At 49.6% G+C, this 16,914-nt stretch overlaps 1 protein-coding gene and 1 pseudogene across 1 annotated transcript in view; both read right to left on the bottom strand.

Annotated features, from left to right (window-relative positions):
* Positions 1–10,183, bottom strand: part of FRMPD1 (FERM and PDZ domain containing 1) — an 89,811-nt gene extending 79,628 nt beyond the window's left edge. The window contains exon 1 of the mRNA XM_087419468.1: positions 10,100–10,183. The gene's annotated coding sequence lies outside the window, so the exon portion shown is untranslated. The remainder of the gene's footprint in view (positions 1–10,099) is intronic.
* LOC147913266 (uncharacterized) lies at positions 812–11,184 on the bottom strand (annotated as a pseudogene).
* Between the last annotated feature and the right edge of the window lie 5,730 nt (positions 11,185–16,914).

Below are 16,914 nucleotides of genomic sequence, written 5' to 3'. Positions count from 1 at the left end.
GTCTTCTGTTGGTTTAACACTCACAGATGATCAATTAAATGAGTAAATAACGTGCCTCAGGTCTTGCAGCTAGTATACCTAGATCTGACTGAGTCAAAAGCCCAGGCACTTTCTGCTGCACCCTACTCCTGAGGCTACAGGGCACCAAGGAAGAGCCAGCTGGACCCAGTGAGCGAGTTCACAGTGGGGCTTGACCCTGTCCTAGGACCACAGGCAGCAGCTCCAGAGGCTGGACGTTAGGTCTGCAGCCTCCCCACTCTCTGAAAGTGCAGAGAGCAGGCACCACCCCTCGCTAGCACTTGGCGGACAGGCCAGAACCACTGCAGGGGCAGGTATAAGACGGAGCAACAGAGGCCCACATTTGCCCTTGACTTAGGCAGGACACCACTGGTAACTGTAAAGAGCAATGAGGGCAGGTGGCAGCTAGATGTGAGTAAGGCAGTCGTCATAATCACAGGCCTTCATTTCACCAGGCAACACCGTATGCCCAGCCTCGGCCCAGGACCGGCCCTCGTCTCAGCCCTGGATGGAGCCCCTGCCCAGGAGAAGCTCATAGTCAAGGGGGGCAGGTTACGTGGAAACACCCCGCGACCACCCAATCTGGGCAGTGTTATCTTAGAGGGATGAGGGGGCAGGAAGGCGGCTCCCCTAGCCTGGAAAAGACTTCCCAGACAGAGCAGGACATTTTGATGAGCAGATACTTCCAAGCAGCTACATCAAACAAGCCTTGTCAAAACGGGAAATCGCTGTTCTGTAAACCAAAAAGCAAAATGAGCAGCAGAGCTCTCCGACCCACTCCCCTCCCCTGCCCTTAGGGCTCCAAGCAGTGCAGCTGGAATATCTGCCTCACCACATGATCCTTAGGGTCCGTTCCAAACATGAGGTTCCTCTGGGTCAGGTCCAGTTGGATGACCAGGAAGGGGGCAACCTGGGGTCCTGGTGGGGACACACCGAGGGCACCTTTGGGGGGACTCCTCTATCGGCCTTTCCCTTCTTTCTCTCTCTTACTCACCCATTAGGGCTCAGTTCAAATGCCAGTCCCTCCTGGAAGCCTTCCTGGATCTCGCCTAAGGCATGGCCAGCCCTCTGCTGGGCTCCCATGGGTCTCTGTAACTCACAGCACCCTGCCCTACACTGACCTGCTGCCAGCTGCAAGCGGGGCAGAGACGGTCTGATTCATCAGTCCCCCCCCCCCCCCCCCCGCCTCGCCTGCCCCCATCCCTGCGCAGGCCTTTCTTAGCAAAGCATACTGAACTGAGTGGAGCAGCAGCTCAGGAGGACGCTCTGGGCAGGTGTGAGCCGGTAGTCCTGGGGCAGCAGTGACAGCCACGAGCAGGGTCTGGAGCTGCTCCATGCCAGACCTTCTTAGGCCCCTGCCCTCCCTCCACTTCCCCTCAGCTCCACCTCAGGCTCCACCAGACCCAACACTCTGGCTTGCCCTAGGCCTTTCTGGCACTCTGGAATGTCAACTGCAAGCAAAGTGGTGCACACACTTTTTGGAGAAAAGCATATTTTATCGTGCATTGCATTTGGAAAGCCCATTAGCCAGCAGCAGACTGAAGCCCCCACTTAAAGGACCATGGAACTTCTGAACCAGGCTAGCTGAAGGGCAAAAAGATCACACTATAACACACTTTCAGGGCTTCAAAGCAGCATTTCCTGAGTTTTTACAGAAAGAGACACATAGTTGGGTACTAAGAATATACATGATTTCCTTCAAGGTCAATGAGGCAATCTGGCACTAACTTAGAGGGAAAATGCAAGGACATGAAGTCCTCCTCTGTGTGTCCCTTTTCTATCCAGAGCACGTTCACTGTGGGATCTCCCCTAAGTCTAAGAACTGGTAATGAATATTTTAATATCCACAGCCTCTCCTTCCATTGATGAAAACCCCACTGACTAGCCAGAGCAGGCTGGTGAAAATGAGGGAGCAGACCAGAAGGAGCTGCATCTTCCTGGACAGCCTAATCCCTGAGCCCCACCCACATCTATGGAACAGGGATGACAGGCAGCCCTGGCCCCCTCAGAGCAGCAGCCACAGTGCTGAAGGAGGAAGAGACAGGAAACATACAGAGTGAAGACCTGAGGCTGGTGACCCTGGATAGCTGGGTTCAAATACAATTGAGAGAAAAGACAGTCACATAAGTAGAGAAAGTAGACAGCCAAAGGCTGAATGGTGGCCCCCTAAAAAATATGTCCATGCCCTAATCCCAGGAACCTATAAGTATTTCCTTATTTGGAAAAAGGATTTTTGCAGATGTAACTAAGTTAAGGATCTTCAGACGAGGAGCTTATCCTGGATTACCCAGGTGGGCCCTAAATCCAATGACAAGTATCCTTATAAGAGTGAGGCATGGGCCGGCCCTGTGGCTTGGTGGTTAAGTGCGCTCGCTGCTATGCTGGCGGCCCGGGTTCGGATCCCGGGTGCGCATCGAGGCACCACTTCTCCGTTCATCCTGAGGCCGAGTCCCACATACAGCAACTAGAAGGATGTGCAGCTACGACACACAACTATCCACTGGGGCTTTGGGGGGAAAAAATAAAATAAATAAAATCTTTAAAAAAAAAAAAAAAAAAAAAAAGAGTGAGGCAGAGGGAGATTTGACACAGAAGAGAAGGAGGCAATGTGGCCAAGGAGGTAGAGACTAGAGGGATGTGGCCACACGTCAAGAAATGCCAGCAGCCACCAGAAGCTGGAAGAAGCAAAGAAAAGATTCTTCCTTAGAGCCTCCAGGGAAAATGAGGCCCTGACAACATCTTGATTTCAGACTTCTGGTCTCCAGAACTGTGAGAGAATAAATTTTTGTTGTTTTAAGCCAAGGTTGTGGTGATTTGGTACAGCAGCCACAGGAAACTAGTACAGCACCTTAGAAGTAATTGGATCGATGTATCTGAGTCCCAGAGAGGGGACCAACTCACCCAGAGCCACTCCATGTCAGCCACTGGTCCGGGATGCTCTCCTCCACAGCCCACCAGGTCTCTCTGACACCAACATGCATGCAGTTCTCCAGTGGCCCAGTGTAGAGCCCAGAAGAGGGAGTTAATGGCAAACTCTAGGGGGGCCCACAGGGAGCCTACCTGGGCCTCAGGCTGTGCTAATACAGGGACAGACTCTGAAGTGAGGCTGCCACGGTCTTGCTCCCCTTCGGGCTGGTCAGAACCCCACCTACATAGCTGTGTCCAATTCTTAGCTCTGTCCTTTCCAGGGGACTGGATAAACTGGGGCGTTCTGACTGAAGACGTGAAGACTCAGGACCTGATTCCTGACTCTGAATGTCCAAATGGCTTAAATGGCTGTGATGTGGAAGAAGAAATGGATTTTTGTGTGGGGCTCCAAAGGGCAGAATCAAGGCCCATGAGTCAGCCACTGCCTGGAGGGAGAGTTTGGTTCAGCATAATGAAGAACTTTCTAATAATCAGAGCCAACAGACAAGGGAATAGGCACGCCTCCAGGATTGGCAGGTCCAATCAGAGAGGGCTGGGTGTGCTAGGGGGATTCCTGCACCACACAAAGGCTACACTTGCTCATCTCCGAAGTCAGCGACCCTGTTTGCAAGTCTACAACTGTTGGCTAAAATATCCTGTAAAATATCCTGAGTGAATCTAGGTTTTTGGCATATGGACAGGGAATGCCCTCGCTGAGGAATAAAAGCTTTATTACATAGCTTCCGTGAAGAACTAAGTACTGCAACTAACTACCCAAGAATGAGCTCAGAGAAGAAATAACCAGTCCTTCCCGTTCCTGTATACAGAATGCCCCCCACCCCAGGGAGGAAGAGAGGAAGAGCGTATATCTCCCCACGCACATCACCTCTCACCTGACCAGGAGCCAACAGCATGGGCACCAGCGCCAGGGGAGCCCTCGGCGGCCTGGGCTTCATGTCCTTCTCCAGGGACAACCAAAGAGGGCAGAGACTACAGCTACCAACTCAGTTATTTCCATAAGAACAAATAAATGCACCCTCATCTTTATTTTAGTAATCGCTTCTCCTTTTGCATCGTTCTGAATTCTACATTTGGAACAAAGTAAACAACAAAGCGGTAACTTAGAAGCTTAACTATGTTGATGCTCACATGTTGGCCTTGGAGAGGTTTGGGGGGCTGGTATTGTTATTGCTGGTTGTCACCAGCTCTAGCCTACACCCTACATTCTGGACCCTCAGAGAACAGGAAGCATAGCATTTCTCATCTGCCTGCACATCTGTCTTCTCTTAAGTCAAAATCTCAGAGAACTAAGCACTGTTGCATCCGGATGAATTCCTCTAAAGCTCTTTCCGTTCAGGATTTTGAAAATGTGCCATATTACCCTTTTACTGAAATGGCTGAGCATCTCAGATGATCCCTCAAGAGAGGTCAAAAGAACATCCAGTACTTTCATACTTTTAGATTTACTACCATATCTTTTCTAGCCTGTAATTAGCTTTTTTTTTTTCTTTTTTTCCAAAAGAACCAGTGTTAAGCACACAGATCATTTAGCAGCCAGCTTGTGAAATGATTGGAAGCCTGAACCATTCCTAACCACTGGCAAAAAAGTTTCCAAACATCAGTTGGGTCCCTGAAAATACCGTGTCACTTCAGTGAACATAATGGCTACTGCTCTCACATCAGTCGACCAAGCACCAAATCAGGCTTCCCACTGTCCTTCAGGCAGATAGTTAATTTTTTAAAAACCCTCATATTTGCAGAGCTGCATAATGTAATCTGTAGTTACCAAAACAAATTCGACAGCGTTCTCCTGCTTCCATATTGTTTGGTGTATATCTTAGTCCACATTAGAAGTACCGCTACAACAGCTGTGCATAAATAAAAATTTTTATATACCCAATGGTGTTAAGTACACAGGTGTGTTTGGTATTTGAAAGCTTTCCATACCAGCTCTTTTGGTATGGTGAAGAATCCTTTTATAATAGAACAATTATTGTCGAATTTATCTAGCTTGAAGTTTATTTACCAAATATTACATAGTATATTTATTAAAATAGGGTATATTGAAAAGCTAAATTCAACATTCAGACTCATCTTTGAGGTTATACCAATTCCTCATCAAATGAAGGACCCACATTTCAAAGCATCAGAATGCTGCAAGAGAGTCCAGCTGAGGACCACAATCCCTGAGCGTCAGCATCGTGTTTCTGGCTTGACTCAAATCATTGCAGAGGTCAGGAAAATCACAGGCTTCTGTCAGTCCAGTACAGCAAACACATACCAAGCTTGCACTAGGGCTAGGCTCTGTGAGAAGGGCTACGGGGTGGAGGTAAGGGGGACATCACGCCTGCCCTCCCAGGGACTTCTCACCGCCGTGGCCACATACACAAGTGACCGCACACAAAATCCCTCAAGGTTGATGGTGATGGCTTCTCCACAAGAGGTACTAAGTGCAGTGGGAGACGAGAGGAAGATGAACACCCTGGGACAAAGGGAACCGGAAGACAGTTCTTAGGGCAAATATGATTTGAGCTGGGCCTTCGGGCATGGGCAAGACGACCAGGGCTGAGGCACGTTCTAGGCAGAGGGGCCAGATGGAGGAGCAAAGACCCAGAGACCTGGAAGGTGGGAGGGATTAAATGTGGAGGACAGGGTGAAGGAGGAGGCAGACTGAGAGAAGGGATGGAGACAGCCCATCATGTCTGCCAGGCTGAGCACTCTGGACATCATTATCTATACACAAGAGATCCACTGAAGGTCTCTGGGCCACACTTTAGAGAAAACAGAAGCCTGACCTTCAGAGAGAGAATGGAAAGATAGGGACCTGTTTGAGAGAGATTTTGGAAGTAAAAACAACAGGACTTGGGGGCAGGCCCCATGGCTTAGCGGTTAAGTGCGCTCGCTCCGCTACCGGTGGCCGGGGTTCGGATCCCGGGTGCGCACCAACGCACCGCTTCTCTGGCCATGCTGAGGCCGCGTCCCACATACAGCAACTAGAAGGATGTGCAACTATGACATACAACTATCTACTGGGGCTTTGGGAAGAAAAAGGCGAAAAAAAAAAAAAAAAAAGGAGGAGGATTGGCAATAGATGTTAGCTCAGGGCCGGTCTTCCTCAGCAAAAAGAGGAGGATTAGCATGGATGTTAGCTCAGGGCTGATCTTCCTCACAAAAACAAAAAACAAAAAACAGGACTTGGTGGGTGACTAGATTTCAGTAAGGACGGAGCAAGGGAGAGGAAAAGGTCCAAGGTCCTAGATGACTATGCTCCCCTGCTGTGGAGTTCCCAGCCCAGGGCAGGAGGAGGATGCTGGCCATGGGTGTCCCACGGCGAGTGGACAAGGCTAGCTTAGGTGGCACCCTGGGCTCAGCCCCACTCATGCTTCCCCCTGCACATCAGTGAGCACCTCCAGGAGCACCTCTTCAGGGTGTGCAGTGAGAGAGAGGGGAGGAGGGAGAGAGGGAAGAGGGGAGGGGGAGGGACAGAGAAGAAAGGAGGAGGGGACAGGAGAGGGAGGGAAAGAGAGATGACAAGAGGGAGGGAAAGAGATCTGAAGAACTGGATCTACAGTGGAATGCCCCCAAAGCAGGAGCACCAGCGGCAGCTCACCACACCATCAGCCTGATCTTGCAAGTGAGAGTGCTGAGGCTGGGTATCCCTCTTTTCAAGACTTGTAAAATATAGTTTTATACTGAAGGGACAGAGAACCTGCTCCCGAGCCTCCTCAATCACCATGGGGATAATATCTGTGCAGATAGCCCCTCTGGTCCTAGAGCACACCAAGCCCTTTTAGGCCTCCAGGCCTTTGCATTTGCTGTTCCCTCTGCCTGGAACAGTCCCCATCCCTCACCTCCTTAATTTAACTTGTTTTGGTGCTTACTACATACCTGGCACTATTCTAAATACTTTACATATATCAGCTCATTAACCCTTACGACAGCCCTATCAGGTTGGTACTGTCATTATCCCCAGTTTACAGATGAAGAAACTGAAGCCCAGAAGATTAAATAACCTCAACATGGAATAAATTTAGTGGGCAGAGGGGCAGGTATTCAAATCCAGGCGGTGTGGCCCCAGGTCTGCAATCTCATACACAAAGCTATGTTGCCCCCAGCTCTCGTCATGACTGGCTCCTTCTCTGCTTTAGCTCTCAATGACTCAGGACTTCTCCGACCACCCTCAGATGGAGCACCCCCATTACCTTCTCTCACATTACCCTGCTCACGTCCTCCCAGTCCTCAGCACCACCTGTAACTATCCTACTTACGTATTTACTTGTTTATTATGTTTCCCCAGCTAGAATATAAACTCCAGGAAGGCAGGAATCTTCCCTTTGGTTCCAATGTATTCCTGGGGCACCTAGGATAATTCTCTGGCACAGAGTAGATGTTCTATGAATAACTGTTAAATGAACAAATGAAGGACAGCATTGTGGAGGCTGCATGGTGCTCCACACAGTCATAAGGCATTGCAACGTCATCCTTCACCCTCCTGTCCTATTCTCCTTCCTTGGCTACTGCAAATCCCAAGGGACCTACACTAAGGCAGATGGGAGCCGGGGCCCAGTTCCCAGTGTATACGGACACTGCTGATATATATATAACTGTGTCTGACTGTCAAATCCCCCGACCCGGGTCCTTGAGCAGGCAGTGATAAGCTGGGAATGCATCTCCCCAGTAACCCCTCTGTGGCCTCCCACGACCTAATAGTATTTAGGGGCGTTGGCTGCTGTTGATGTCAGTCAATAAGCACCCTCCAAATAACAAAAAGCCCCTGTCCCTTGAATCAGGAGGCACCCTGAATACAAATCACACTGTCACAGGAACACCACCTCCTGGTGGTGAGGTTCTAAGTCACAACACACTCTAACACAAAAAGCACCATTTACATACTCCAATGGTGTCTGGCAATATCTATGGAGCTTGCCCATGAACACACTAATAAAAGGATCCTACTACATGCAAACACTCTGTCAGGTACTTTTACATATCATGTGAGTTTGGAATTATTATTATTCCCCTTTTACAAATGAGAAAAGCGAGGCTCAGAGGCCCGATATGCCCCAAACCAGTGTGGATTCAGCCGAGGGTCAGAGCGTCTGAACCTCTTCCCCCTGTCGTCTGCTCTGAAGTGTTCTGCCTTCTCTGTGCTTCCACCAGACTCGCTGGTCTCCATCTGGGCCTGTGCTTTCTTGCCTCTGCATCTTTGCTCATACTAGTGCCTTGACCTAAAATGGCCTTCCACTTCTCACCACCTGTTGAAATCCTCTTCTTCCTTCCAGCTTCCATGGTGTAGGCTTCCCCAGTCTCCTCAGTTGGAATTTGCCTCCTCGGTGTTCCCAGAGGCCCCTGGTGACAACGCCCATAGTGCCTGTGGTATAATCTTCTTTATTCCTCTCTAGACCCTGAGCTCCTGGAGGGCAGGGCCTCTAGGTACTTTTCTTGTTTATGTCCTCCTGCATGAGTGGTGAGAAAGTGCTTGCTGAACCACTGAAGAATGAAGGGGGAAAGACTGGTGGATTCGAATGCATCTGAGAGATGGAAGGCTCTGGACAAATTAAGTTTCAACTACAGAGCATGGTTGGGAAAGACAAACTTATGCACGACAACTCTACGGCTGTCCTGCACCAGTCACAAAGCACACTCTCACTAGTCCTCTGATTTCATAAAGCTTGAAACTTAAAACCAGGAAGTCTAGGAAGGAAATAAAATAATAAGATCACTTCCGTAAGAAACCTTTCATAGTAATGGATTTCACCCACACACTGGGGAGACGCTAACTGCAGCACAAGGGGGATGAGAGGTTGGGCAAAAGAACAAAGTTCACCTTCTAGGATGTCACAGTTAACCACCTCGTCTTGTTCTGCTGTGGCTGCACCAGAATTCACCTGTCCTGGAAAATACCCACTTGCCCAACCACAGGCCTCTCCAGCCACACCTGTGTTGAACACCCACCAAAGGACGCCTGATCTGGAGTGATTTTAAATCGTCTTGATTGGACTACATCTCAACCATCACTTTAGACTAGAAACAAGTAGATGGTGGCTTCTACGTCAGGACCCCTACAACAGTGCATTATTTTTTCGCAAACAACTATTTTGAGGTTTTTACAAAAATAACCGACTCAGAAACGCTTCCTGATCTATAAGCCACTTTGAAAACAAATCATTATGCTGTTGAATATTTTATGATGGTCCAGAGCACCAAAGGAGGGAAGGCGAGCGTTCACCAATCCTTGCCATGTCTATTTCGGGACTCCCAAAGCAAACTGCAAATGCCTCCCTTATTTTCTACACGCCCATTTGCAAGTGCTGGGTGGATTCTCGGCGAAATACTGCCTCAACCAAACTGACCCTAAATACGGAAACCTGGCGATTCCACTGTTCCGGAGTTTACAGCGGAAGAGCCTCAACCGCCATCTAGTGCACACTCCCCCCACCCCATTTTATAGGCGGCAAAACCAGTGGGGGGACTTGCCCAAGGTCACACAGCTAATGGATGACAGAGGGGTCACCAGGAGCCAGGGCACCGACTCCCAGCCCCGGGAGCATCCTCTGTCCCAGAGGCTGGCCCAACAGCCCTCCTAAAGCTCAGCCGAAGCTGCGGCAGGTGAGCGACATGACTGAGGCTGCCTTCTGTGGATCCCAACATTCCCCACCCTCAAGGAGCGCCGGAGCTGAGATCCTTAGGGGTGCCCCTCGACTCACAAAATGGCCACACGGGATGGTGCTTCAGGTGATCGTCCCTGGAGAACCCGACCTCGTCCAGGTGTGGCCGGCGAGACCTGGCAGGGCAGGCTGGTCCGAGGCCACGCAGAAAGTTGGCGCCGGCCGTGGCAGCATCTGAACCCAGGTCTCCCGCCTCCCGGTTTGCCGCCCTTTGCACGACACCACGCAGATCTCGAAAACTTAAGGAACACACTGATACTGTGTAAAGATTTAACCATTGCAGGCCCCGAGCGAGCCCGCGGACGCGCCCCCCGCCGGGAGCGGGGACACGAGCACTGGAGGCGGGCGCGGGTCACCGTGGCCAGTGGTGCCGGGGGAGCGCATGGCGAAGGGCGGCGCGGAGGAAGCCGAGGGGCAGGCAGCCTGCAGCTCCCGGAGGCACAGGCCCGGGGCGCAGGGACCAGCAGTCCACCCAAAACTTTGCGGCGCCAGGACCTCGCCCTTACCTGCAGAAGAGGCGCCGCCCGCGCGGACGCGGACCCGGCGGGCCGACGCTCTCGGCCAGGGCGGCCCCGCCCGGCGGCGGGCACGGACGCGGGCAAGGCTCGGGCAGCGGCTCGGCTCGGGCTCGGCTCGGGCTCCGCCTCCCGCGCCGCGGCTGCAGCCGGAGGGGGCGCGCAGGGCCCGGCCGCGCCCGCGCCGTCTGGCCGCGGCAGGTGCTGAGGCTGCAGCTGCGGGGCCGCCAGCTGCCGGCGCCGCGACCCCCGCCCCGGGGGAGGAGCCCCGCGCGCCGCCTCCGCGGGCCGGGAGGTCCCGGCGCCGCAGTGGGCGGTCCGCTCCCACCCGGCCCTGCCTCCGCCGGCCTGCCCCAGCTCCCCGCCTGGGCGCAGCGCCCCCCGAGCACCCGCGAGGAGACTGAGGCCGGAGAGGAACGGGCTCCCCACGGTCACCCGGACCGCGGCGGTGAGGCCAGAACTGGAACCGCAAGAGTCCCAAGGAACGACCGCCCTCGCACTCCCGCCTTCCCCGGCTCTCATACTCCAAGGCACTTCGAAGAGCTCCCTGCGGAACCCCCGGGACGCAGGCCCCCGGGCTGAGGGGAGGTGGAAGAGGTGGGCCCACTGTTTGCACTAGGGACCCCTCCCGTGCCTCTGCACACTCCTTGGGCGCTGGGCTCTCTCCGCTTCCCTCTGGCCTCTCCAATCACTCCTTCTTGGTCTCCTTGAGGGCTCGCAAACCCCAAAGCCCGAAAATGCAGGGGTGCCCTGGGATTCTGCACTCAGCCCTCTCCTGACACCCTGCCCATCTCAGGCACTCCTCTGGCTCCGGTCCTGCCGCCTCTGTGTCCATCATACCCAAATGCATGCTCTGTGCAAGAACTCTTTCTCTCGCCGAAATATCTCCTCGACACCTGCTGGGTCGGTGCCCTGTGTCAGACACTGGAGTTGTAGCCTTGAATCAAGCACAGTCCCTGCCCTTGTGGAATGTGCTGCCTGTGGACTGTTAATACAGTGCACACAGACTGGTACACACCGTCAGTACAGTGCAGGGTCTGTGACAAAGTGTGATCCCAGGGTGCCAGGAGGGCCATGGCGCCTGCCTACGTGGGCTGAGTGAGGGCAGAAGGCCTCCTGGAAAGGACGCCCTTTAAAGAGAAACCTGGCAGGCCAGTGGAGTTGGCCAATGAAAGGGAGGAGTGTGGAGAGAGCCTTCCAGGCAAAACCGGCAGAAGCAGAGACTCCAAGATGAGCGATTCCAGGGAGAGGGGCGCAGGAGCTGAGAGCTGAAGCGGAGAGGCAGCCCGGGCCAGTTCCTGGCCAGGGAATTGCACTCTTCTCAGGGCAACCATGGGTCGTGGGAGGAGTTTTGAGTTTGAGATTGGCATGTTAGATCATTCTGGTGATGGAACGGAGCACAAAAATGTGTTAACAAGTGTGTCCTTCATCAAAAAAAAAAGCAAGCAGCCTTGCAGCACTTTGGAGCCCTGCCAGCCTAGATGAGGAAGGGCACTCTAGCACCCCCCTCCTCTATGTCCTTCATTCCCAAATCCAGGCCTCTGTCCAAACACCCTCTCCTGAGGGGCTCTGTCTTTAAAAGGCCTCCTAGGAACCTACATCCAAACACCCTTTTCTCTCAGTGCCTCAGCCCGTCTGCCACCCAGATCTCTGGGCTGAGTGAGCCCTTCACTCCTTGGGGTCTGCCTGCCTTCCCTGTCTCTGCTCTACATATGGTGTACAGAGGTCTGCCCCAGGGTAAGCACCATTAGGGGAAGTGGACAAAAACGGAAAATTCTGAAGCCATGGTGGAAATACAATAAGCTTCTAAAAAGTTAAGTGTTGTACCTCATTGTTTCTTAGAACTGCATGCAAATCTACAATTATTTCTAAATAAAGTTTAATTTTTAAAATTACGTGTTGTAGATAAAGATTAATAACCAAATCCCTCTCCCAGATGCATATTAAAGACTGAAGAGGGCACTCGTCAGAAAAGAAAACAAAAACTCACCCCTCTTGTCCGGTGAGTACAAATTTTGCGCATGGACTTTTGTCCTGTCCCTCTCCATTTCCCAGCTGCCCAAGCCAGAAGTGTCTGTGTCTTCAGGTGTTTTATGTATTCATGTGTAAACGATTTCACCATTGGCTCCCGGGACCCCACTCTGCCTGGGGTTCTCATTCCCCTCAGCTTTCCTTGTCTGCCTGCTGTTTAATGCCAAGGTTCCTCTTGGCCCCTCTTGGTCTCTTTTCTCTCTTCACCCCTACTGAGCAATTCTGTCAGCTGTGTGGCTTCAGCCTAGACCTTTTTCTGTGCTCCAAACCCAGGGACATAACTGCCCACTGGACATCTCCTGAATGCCCCTGAGGTGCCCCATCTCAACAGAGCCAAAACCAAACATCTTTCCTCTAAATTACCCCTTCTGCATTGCTTCCATATCTCAACTGGCAGTGGCACCACCTTCCCCTGGGCACTTAAACCAGAAACCAAGGGAACATTCTAGACTCTCCCCTCTTCCTGGCCCTCATACCCTACTGGTTACTAAGTCCAGTCAACTCCATCTCCTCCTCTTCATCCTGCTGCCCTTGCCTTAGCTGGAGCTCGCCATTTCTTGGGGAGGCTGTAAATGCCACCAGTCTTGCCTATTTGCAATTCGACTGCCACATGCTGCCAGTGATCTTTTTAAACCACGAATCTGAAAGTCACTCTCCTGCTGAAGACACCTCTATTGTTCCTTCTTGACATTGACAGAAGGTAAGTCCTAAATCCTGAGCACAACATGAAGCCCTCAGCAATCCGACCTGTTACTGCTGCAGCCCCATCTCCACCTCACGCCGTACCTGCACACCGAATACCTTGTGCTCCTAGGGCACAGCATATTTGACAATAGTAAAAATATCGCTAATTCATTAACTTATTACTCTGTGCCAGGCACTGTGTTAAGCACTTTGCACACAATATCTCATGTAATGAAAGACAGAGAGCATAGTGCTAAAAAATACAGTCTCAAGACAAACTGCCGGGGTTCAATTCCCAACTCAGACGCTTGTTCACCTGTGAATCTTGGGAAAGTTCCATAACCTCTCAGGTCTACATTTCTTTCTCTGCAGAGGGAGCATAATAAGAATACCTGCAACTTAGGGATGTTCTAAAGAGTTACTAGAGCTGAAACAGCATTCATTACCTGCTAGCCAGCACTATCAGTCATGCTTATGATCGGTATATGCACAGAGGATGACTCTGCTCATTTTACAGAGAAGGAAACTGAGGATCCAAGAAGTCAAGTCATTTACCTAAGATTCCACAGCTTTAAAGGAGCTGCCCTGGGATTCATACAGGATTCTAAATCCCATACTGCCAAATACTTCACTTACGCGAATAAATACTTCACCTCACTCTGGGAGGCCTCCTCGTTTCCCCACCTTTACCACAGCCTGCCAGACAGACTCTTCTTCTCCTTTAAATCCTGGTCAAAAATAGCTTCTCCTTTCTGAGGTCTTCCCACCCTCCTGTGTGCCTGCACTGAACTTGGTCTATTCTTCAAATAAATCACCAAGCGCACTGCACTACAGTGATTTATTTATATGTCTGTCTTCTTGAGACCTCCCTGAGAAAGACAGTATCTTATTTATTTTTGTTTTCCTAGAACTCTATAGATATTTGTTGAATGAATGAATAAATCAATGAATGAAACATACATAAGATTCTCAAAAGTTTTACCCTAACAGCTGTCATTTCAATATAGATCACTTTTAATCTCTGTTTTTGTCACTCTGGAGTCATTTTTGGTGACAGAATAGCATCAAAAGATCCAATATTAACACAGAGCAAGATGCAGCAAGACTGAAATTTCTCATATTGCTATTTGGCCGTGGCTTGTCCCTCTCAGATGTCTCTCCTTTTTTTAGTGACACTATGTAATAACCCATAATGAGAAGCTATGTTGCATCCTAATGAGACTTCCTCACTAAAACATCTGAGATTTGAATTTATTTCCCATAAGTACCATTTCAGCCAAAAGTTTGCTTTCTCTTTGGCATGAGTGTGCCATTTGTCATCTGCTAAGTGCCCATACCTTCCCCTATCCATATTAATCTCCTTTGCATTCAAATACTTCTGAGAGCTGACTTAATAGTTAGCTTTTCTATAAAATTTCCTTCTTAGAAGGCCTAACTCTTCCTGACTTCATATCTCTTGTTCCAAAAGTAGAATAGTTTACAGCTTCAAATTTCGGCTTTACCGTCTGCCGTGACTTTAGGACAAGTTTCTACTCTTCTTCAGAATGATCAGATTCCATCTGGCTTTTAAAACAAACAAACAAAAAAAACACCTGATCCTGTCTCTTCGTGTGGAGTAGTGTTTTTAAATTAGATGTTAGAAACTTTTATTTTGTATACCAGAACATAAGTAAATTGGCTATTTTAATGCCTTCATATCAAATTAAGGAGAAGGAATGCAGGTGAAGGAAAGGACACTGGTCTAGGAAACAGAAAAAAAGGGGGGCAGCGTTTCTAGTACTGTTCAGCCGTTTGCCCACGTCTCCTCACTCTTCAGGCCGCAGAAGAAGGAGGGGGACAGAATGACCTACAAGGTCCCTTTCAGATCTAAAATGACATGACCCCTCAACGGGCCTCCAAGTGGCCATTCATTCAACATTGTTGAATGCCTACTATGGACTCATGCCGCCTTTTGAAGTGTAGTGATTTAAATATAAATCCTGACTGGATGGGGAATGGAATGGTTGGGTTAAAAGAGTGTTATTATACCACATAAACTGATTACTTATTTTTAATATTCAAGATCTACTTAATACTGAACTATAATGAAGACAGTTTCATTGAGACTTTGGTGAGACAAGACTCCTGGACCGTTAGAGTATTGCAGGAAGACCATTAGGAATAGCCCTATCTGAGATCCATGCCGGCACTTGGGGTGAGCTGCTTATAGAAAAGCAGTGCCCTGGAGTTCTAGAACCTAGTCCTGTCCCTACCTTGCTGCGTGGCTATGGGAAACTCACATCACCTCTCTGGGATATAGTTTACTCTTCTGTAAAAGGAACGAATGATGCCTGTGACAACCAAGGTCTCTTGAGCTCTAAATTGAATGATCCTTTGAGATTAAGGAAGGTAAAGTTATCTAGTCAGAAAGAGAAGTTCTGCTGTTGTCTGCAAAAGAAACTGGGTGCTTATCATGAGGATTATATTACCTCTTGAGGACAAGTAAATTGTTGCTCCAGAGAGAGAAACAATGACATAAAAACAACATGTTCTTACTCTCAAGATTCTAGAACACAGAAGCAGAAATTCACTGCTCACTTCTTAAAAATGAGTTGTCCAGTTCACTGGAAAATACTAATAGGGAGGTAGGCTAGATAGTCAATTACCTGTGAATTAGTGAAGAGAGCTCAGTCTCCCAATACTCTCTAAACCTTGCTTCATCACTGATCATAGTCATTCTCCCAAAGATGACCTATTTTTACTTTTGGTGGGGGGGGTGGGGGGTGGAGGTGTGGAAAACACATCTCCTTTCTGGATTGATTCTTTAGCTGTCATATAAGCCTTGTCTGCTGAAATTTCTTTTCCTGTTCCCAATCACATTCTTCACTCCTTGATAAAACTGGTATTCTAATCTGTTGCTAATGCAATGGACTTAATGACTTGGTTGGAAACAGAGGGAAAGGATGGGATATTTGCATAGAGTTGGGAACGATTATCACAATTTTTTAAATTGTGATAATTTTAATTTTTAAAAATTTTGAGCTCTTCATGCCTCCTGTCAGATAGGTTTTTATCTCATTCCTTAGATAAATCTTTCAGTGTTCTGAGGGACAGCTTTGAAAATATAGGAGTGGCGTTAGCATCTTTTACTCTTTTCATCTCTTTTAAAAATTTCTTTTTCTCTGCTGGTTCAGCTTTTGGGAGATCAGCTCCTAAGAGGAAGGCATGACCTTGAGGATGTGGCCATTGTCTAGCTTGGTCTTCCTACCCTGGTCTTGCCACTGTCTGCTCCAGTTCCCACAAGCTTGATCCTGCTCTGACTCTGCTGGTTGACTGCAGCTTCACACTACTGCCCTGCTCCCCATGGCCCCAGGGGCAGAGGCTACCATTTCTCCATCACCACTTTCTTCATCTCCTTTACTTTTTCATAGCACTGTACAGTTTGTAAAACACCAGACAGAGCAATCATCTCATTTTATTCTCTCAACAGCAACTTTAGTTATGCAGAACAAACATTATGATCCCCATTTACTGATGAAGAAACTGAGATAAGCTCAGAGAAGTCAAATGATTTGTATAAGGTCACAGAGCTGGTAAATGAGACTCAAATTCAAGTTTATCTGGGTAACAGAGCTCTATCCTTGGGGTAAAAAAGGATGACTGCAACATAATCGTAATAGAGAAAATTTCATAAACCATCTAGGATGACTGTCCAGGGGGATTCTCTAAACATGGGGGCCTGCATCCTGCAGCTGACTCCCTCTCTCACCCAGTTGCCTGCTGACATGACTCCAACTGTGAGACATACAGCAAATGGAGAGGGGAGGATGCTGGGGCCTATAGCAGAGCCTAAAGGAGATCTCACACGTACCCAGGAGACTGAAACAGTGAAGGATGGTCTCTCTGCCACACTGTTTCAAATTGCAGGGAGAGGGGCCAGCCTGGTGGCATACTGGTTAAGTTTGGTGTGCTCCGCTCCAGCGGCCCGGGTTTACGGGTTCAGATCCCAGGTGTGGACCTACACTGCTCATCAAGCCATGCTGTGGTGGTATCCCACATACAAAATAGAGGAAGATGGGCACAGACGTTAGCTCAGGGCTAATCTTCCTCAG

The sequence above is a fragment of the Ceratotherium simum genome, chromosome 29, assembly GCF_057802395.1.
Source record: "Ceratotherium simum simum isolate JZ-2026a chromosome 29, ASM5780239v1, whole genome shotgun sequence".
Lineage (NCBI taxonomy): Eukaryota > Metazoa > Chordata > Mammalia > Perissodactyla > Rhinocerotidae > Ceratotherium > Ceratotherium simum.
The sequence above is the reverse complement of the archived record's forward strand: the minus strand, read 5'-3'. Positions and strand labels throughout refer to the sequence as shown.